This window comes from Indicator indicator, chromosome Z, assembly GCF_027791375.1.
Source record: "Indicator indicator isolate 239-I01 chromosome Z, UM_Iind_1.1, whole genome shotgun sequence".
NCBI lineage: Eukaryota > Metazoa > Chordata > Aves > Piciformes > Indicatoridae > Indicator > Indicator indicator.
Window position 1 is genome coordinate 38,929,517 of NC_072053.1, and position 6,106 is coordinate 38,935,622.

Here is a 6,106-nt window from a genome sequence, read left to right on the forward strand (position 1 = left end):
TCAAGTAGAAAAGTGGTAGAATGTAAATAAATTCCCACTGGATGGAAAGAGAAAATAATGACAAGGTCTAAATAATCCCATGGGTCTGATATCTAATATAAAGTTAGTTGTGTAAACTATATATTTTTCTTTTCAGTTTCCTCACTCTAGCAGATACTGGCTGGTTGCTTGCTGACCTTGGCTGTGTTGCTTTGTTGTGGCTAAGTACTAACAAGCTACCCTCTGCTCTCTTCCCTCTCTCTTTTACCTTGTAGAGGGTTGGGGAAGGGAGCAGGGAGGGTGAAGTTGTTGGTAAGCCCCTGGTTTTGTCCAGAGGAGTTCTTGTTTATAAATTGTAAATGCATGTAAATATTGTATATTTTGTACATATTCATTGCATTCCATATTTCTAGATTTTAGTGTGCTTGTAAATATAGCTTCATTTGCTTCTGTGTGAGCTAGTCTGGCAGTTTTATTTTGGGGGTAATTTCAACCCACCACATTCAGTTAACTTACAGTTAAGTTCCTTTTAGAAGGCATGTTTCATAAGGTTATTACAGAATTGAGGAAAATCAAGGTAATTTTCACTTCAGAATGGGAATTACAAGGTGTCATGGACTGAGTTGAACCTGCTGCTGTTATTCATACCACGCTGCAGTCATGCCAGCTTCAGAAAGGAAAGTGCTAAGTGGAGCAAAATATTATGGGGCTTGAAGTTCAGATTGCAACATGGGAGGCTTCCTGTTCCGGTTGCTGCTCCTGGGTTCCAGGTTCTTGGATGTGGTCTCTTTCCTGCAGGCGGCAGAACAGGTGGTAGTCAGGAAGCTGCTGGGTTTGGTTTTCTGTTCTGTGCTGTTTTTTCCCTGTGTGTTTCACTGCACTTCTTCTGTAAATAGGTTAAGATAAGGTAATCATGCATTGGATTATTAAATTAATTAGATTATTAGCTAAGGTAGTTATGCATTGTGATTATGATATCTCATGCTATATTAAACTCTTATCTCTATCTCAGCCCTAAGTTTTCTGTGTTACTTTTCTCCTCACTTTTGTGTTGGGGGAGCAGGTAGGGTTAGCCCTTGTGCTAAAGCATTAAACAAGGATTTTCCAGGATCATCTACTGAAATTGTGCGGAAAATTACTTTGAAACTTAAGCTTTGGCTAGATTACTTCCCTTGAATATATTCTAGTTCAAGACAAACTGTGGTCCATTCTCTTTTGTAAAGACATGCGTTTGCATACATCTTTCTGAATTTTTTGCTGACCAAGATGTCCTTTCTTTGTGCTTTCTCAGAGTTTGTTACTGTAAGCAACAAATATGTGGGGCCATGTTACTCAGGTGTTCCTTTGAGGATCACACAGCAAAGGATGATGTGTGGAGATGCAGGTGACTGTAGTTTAAGCAATTTGAATCAGTATACAGCTATTATTTTTTCCATAAATATCTCAAACCCCATATTTACAGTACTCCTCCCTTACATTGTAATGACTTTAAACATTTTGACTTACTGCTACATAAAACCTTCCCCAAATTCTCAAGTTTTAATTTAATGTGCTCTATAGATACCATCACTTACTACTTGGTTGAAAAGACAACTATCCAAGCAGCTGAACCTACCAAATTATAATGCACTAGATTTAAACAAAACCACCTGTGCTAAAACTGAGTATAAAACATACTCCCTTATTTTCTTGTCTTTCAAATATACACCAATAATAAAGTCCTCTTACAAGTTTTTTTCCTGAACAATCAATCTTCTGAGTGTTAACCTCCCTTAACAGAGCTTGTGTAACAAGAGCCTTTTTTCTTTCTGTTACAACTCCTTTCAAAGATGTAATTTATTCACAGAAGGTGATGGTACAGTATTGCAAGTTCTAGTCATTCTTCACTACTCATAGAGAAAATTAATGAAGAGCAGGAATACATATTTAGATAGTACAGCCATCATCACCTCAAGCGCTTCAAGGGAAAAATTGCCAAGAAATATATGATTATTACTGAAAAATATGCTGCCATCTAGGTAGTACAGATACACTTAACACATAGATTTAATCTGCATTAAGAATAATTGATACCTGATAGTAAACTTCTCAGATCTCTTGACTTGGATACCAACAGTTGAAAAGAGAATTAAAACCAGTATGTCACACTGCTGGAGCTTTATACTGAAATCAAAATGGGTTCTATTTTAGGCTTACAGAAAGAGAAGAAGTTTTATTGCTATAGACAACTATTTTTTTCCGTACGTGACAGCAAATTCAGAAAGGGCCAGTACGATGTTGAAGGCATTGGAGCATCTGTCCTATGTGGAAAGGATGAGAGAACTGGGACAGTTAAGCCTAGGGAATTGAAGGCACAAAGGGGACATCACCCATACATATAAATACCTGAAGGGAGGGTGCAACAAAGACAGAGGCCAGTGGTGCTCAGTGACAGCACGGGAGGCAATGGACACAGGGTAAAACACAGGAAGTGCCCTCTGAACATCAGGAAACACTTTTTTATCATGAGGGTGACTGAACCCTGGCACAGGCTGCCAGGAGAGGCTACAGAGTCTTCTATCTTAGAGATATTTAAAAATCTGTCTGGGTACTGTCCTGGGCAACTGGCTCTGGATGGCCCTGCTAGAGCAGAGGCATTTGACTAGATGACCTGCAAAGGTTCCATACAACTTCTAAGTTTAGAGTCATTCTCTTGCAGACAGTTGAGAAGATGCTATTCTTCCAAGCATTTCACACAGAGACTTCCATGAGAATTGAGGTTTGCACCAATGTGGTACCGTTTCCCTGCCAACAGAGCACAATGGAAGTGGGGAAGTAGTCCATCAATCTCCCCAACTCTGTGAATGAGCTTGATGGTAGTGGAACTGTGCACCTGAACTTGCCTATTCGCATTTTACATTCAAAGGCAAACAAGTAAAGCAATTTGGAAAGAGAGCAGAGGTGCCCAAGCTTTCCCTGCAAAGCTGCAGCAACTGCAGTGAGTGGGACATTCCAATGGTCTTCAGTCCTCCTATTGATATCCTTAGCAGAATAGCAGGAGTGATGGTAGAGCTGTCAGCTTGAGGCTTCAGAGTTGCCATCATCCTGTGATGAATGGGTGTGGGTCCATAAGGTTGTGTACTGGCTGTTGAAGATGTAGAGCAGAATTGGACAAATGTCCCCGAGACAAAGAGAGAAATTTGTGTGTAAAGCATTTAGCTGGGACCTGGCTGTGTGTTGGAGTTTGAGGACTGGGGAATGCTGGCTCTTTTAAAAACTATCATGGGATTAAGATCTTGAACAGTAAAGGCCAAAAATCCCAGTGCCCTTGGAGTAACCCACAGGTCTGCTAGAAGATAGCACAGTGGGGAGCAACATGAGAGCTTTATGTACTGTGGGAACTTTCTGCTGTCCCTTCCTTGCTCCCAGCTAGGTAGTTAATCTTTCTTAAATTAAACAAGAGAGTCTTTCCCTGCATTGCTTAAACTTGCACCAAAATAGATAGCCGAGGGCCTCTTAGGAACTTCACAAAGAACGACTACCATTCAAGGGAAAATGAACACATGATCCCTCAACTGCTCTCCTCAATCTTCAGCCTGCCTCATCCTACTCTGGAAACACATTATGGTTTTCCATAACTGTTTTCCCAACTTATCCTTCAAAGGTCCACTCTTCCCTCTGCTGCCTATTTCTTGGTTTATCTCTATGCCATACACCTCACCCCCTCCTGTAAACAGATCCATCTGGAGAACTCAAACCCTCATCTTGATCCTCCTTTGTTTGACTGGAAGGTCAGACCATTTTAAGATTTGACCTGTAGCAGCTCAGATACTGATGCTGGCCAAGTCTTTTCTCAAATTTCTTTCATCACGTGTCTCCTGGAATACAGGGAAGAACACCTAGTCTCTCACTATGTGCAAAGAGAAGAGATCAAGATCAGATCTTGTCTGAGGCCTTAAAAGTGCCAGTGATAGCAGTAAGAGTAGGAAACAAAAAGACTCAACACTTCCATAGTATTGTATTACTACACTTGCTCAGACAGGAATTTCAGTTTGCCTGAGCTAGCTAAGGAGAAAGTGCAGAGGGGTACTGAGGGAGAGAACTCTAATTTATTTAAACCAAAGAAACAAATAAATTGCAGCAATTTCATTCACAGTTCTTGTGGAAATCAGTGTATTACAGGGGCTACAAATATCTTGTGAACCCCTCATGGGTTAGCACCAACTATTTGATGCAGACTCTCACTGCTGAAAAGCCTGAACAAATACAGTATTGATTTTACCTCAAAAAAAGACCTTTGTGAAACAGGTAGAAGCTTTCCATTAGTGACTACTATGATTGCCTGGTGTTTATAGCTTTGAAATGCATCTCATTACAGGAAAAGATCTGTGACTACTAGGGGAAACATGGTTTAGGCTGCAGCAAACAAAGTACAGAAGAAAACATTTACACTACAGAAATCTCATTTCAAACTTTGTCATTTAATCCATTCTTTCACCTACCACAGTGTCTTACAGAAAGGCAAAACTGGTTTATTATGAGGGATTCAAAGACATATTTTACCTGCAACCTAGATCAAAACAAAACAAAACAAGCAGATGTATGAAAAACATTTGTAGATTTTAAAGTAGAATAAGGTTATAGCTGAATGTTAAAATATAGACGTTATCCCTTTAAATTTCTCCCATCATGTTCACTCAGAGACAGGTCCGTGGTTTAGGAAACATGCTTACTGCAAGATTTAGTAACAAGCCAAGTCTAATGATATGAAATTGCTAGTTTCACAACACAAAACTCTGCAGGGAGGTAACTGTCATGCAATTTCCACAGCTAGTAGTGAAGACAAAGTTTTTCTGTTGAGGACCATAGTAGTCAAATTGTGACAGAAGTCACTATACTAAATTTGGGAAAGGATGCAAAATAAAAGTAAAAATGGCTTTTATAGGTATGTTGCCCAGAAAAGGAAGATTGAAGAAAATGTACACCCCATGGTAAATAAGACAGAAGAGCTGGTAACAACCAACATGGAGAAAGCAACCGTTTTTTTCCTCTCAGTTTTCCAATGTAATCTCTCCTTCCACATCCCTAAAGCCCCTAAAATTCAAGGCATGGCCTGGCAGAATGAAGTCTCTCCTACTATAGGGGAAGATCAGCTTCAAGAGCGCTGGATGAACCTGAACATACACACATCCATTGGACCCAATGAGATGCATACCGGGGTCCTAAGGGAACTGGCTGACACAGTGGCCAAGTCCTGAAAAGTCCTGCCAGTCAGGACAAGTCCCAAGTGACTGAAAAAAAGGGAAACATCATGGTAATTTTTAAAATGGGTTAAAAGAAGGATCCTAGAGACTACTAACTATTCAGCCCCAGCTCGGTGGCCGGTAAAATCATGGAGCAGATCCTCCTGGAAAACACGCTGAAGCATACACAAGACAGGCTGACTGGAAACAGACAATGTGGCTTCACCATGGGTAAACTGTGCCTAATTTAGTCAACTGACAGTGGACAAGGGAAGTGCTACAGGTGTCAGGTACTTAGAATTCTGTAAGGGCTTTGATACAGTCTGCCGTATCGTTCTTGCTGTTAAATTAGATATGGGCTTGTAAGATATGGACTGTTGGATAAGGAACTGGTTGCTTGGCCTCCTGCAACAAATTAAAGTGAATGGCTCGATGCCAAAGAAGAAACCAATAACAAGTGGTACCCCATAAGAGCCTATATTGGTACCAATGATATTCAATATCTTCATCAATGATATGGATTGAGCACACTCTCAGAATGTTTGCAGATGATACCAAGCTGAGTGGTGCAGCTGACATGCCTGAGGGATAGGATGCCATCCAGAGAGGCCTTGAAAGGCTTGAGGAATGGGCCCAAGGGAACCTCATGATACTCAACAAGGCCAAGTACAAGGTCCTGCACCTGGGCTGAGGCAACCCGTGGTAACAATACAAGCTGGAGGATGAAGGGATTGAGACCAGCCCAGCAGAGGAGTATTTGGCGATATTGCTGGATGAAAAGCTGGACATGAGCCTCACATCAACGTGCACTCGCAGCCCAGAAAGCCAGTTCTACCCTGTGCAGCATAGCCAGCAGGTTGAAGCTGATGATTCTGCCCCTCTACTCTGCTCTGGTGAGGCTCCAC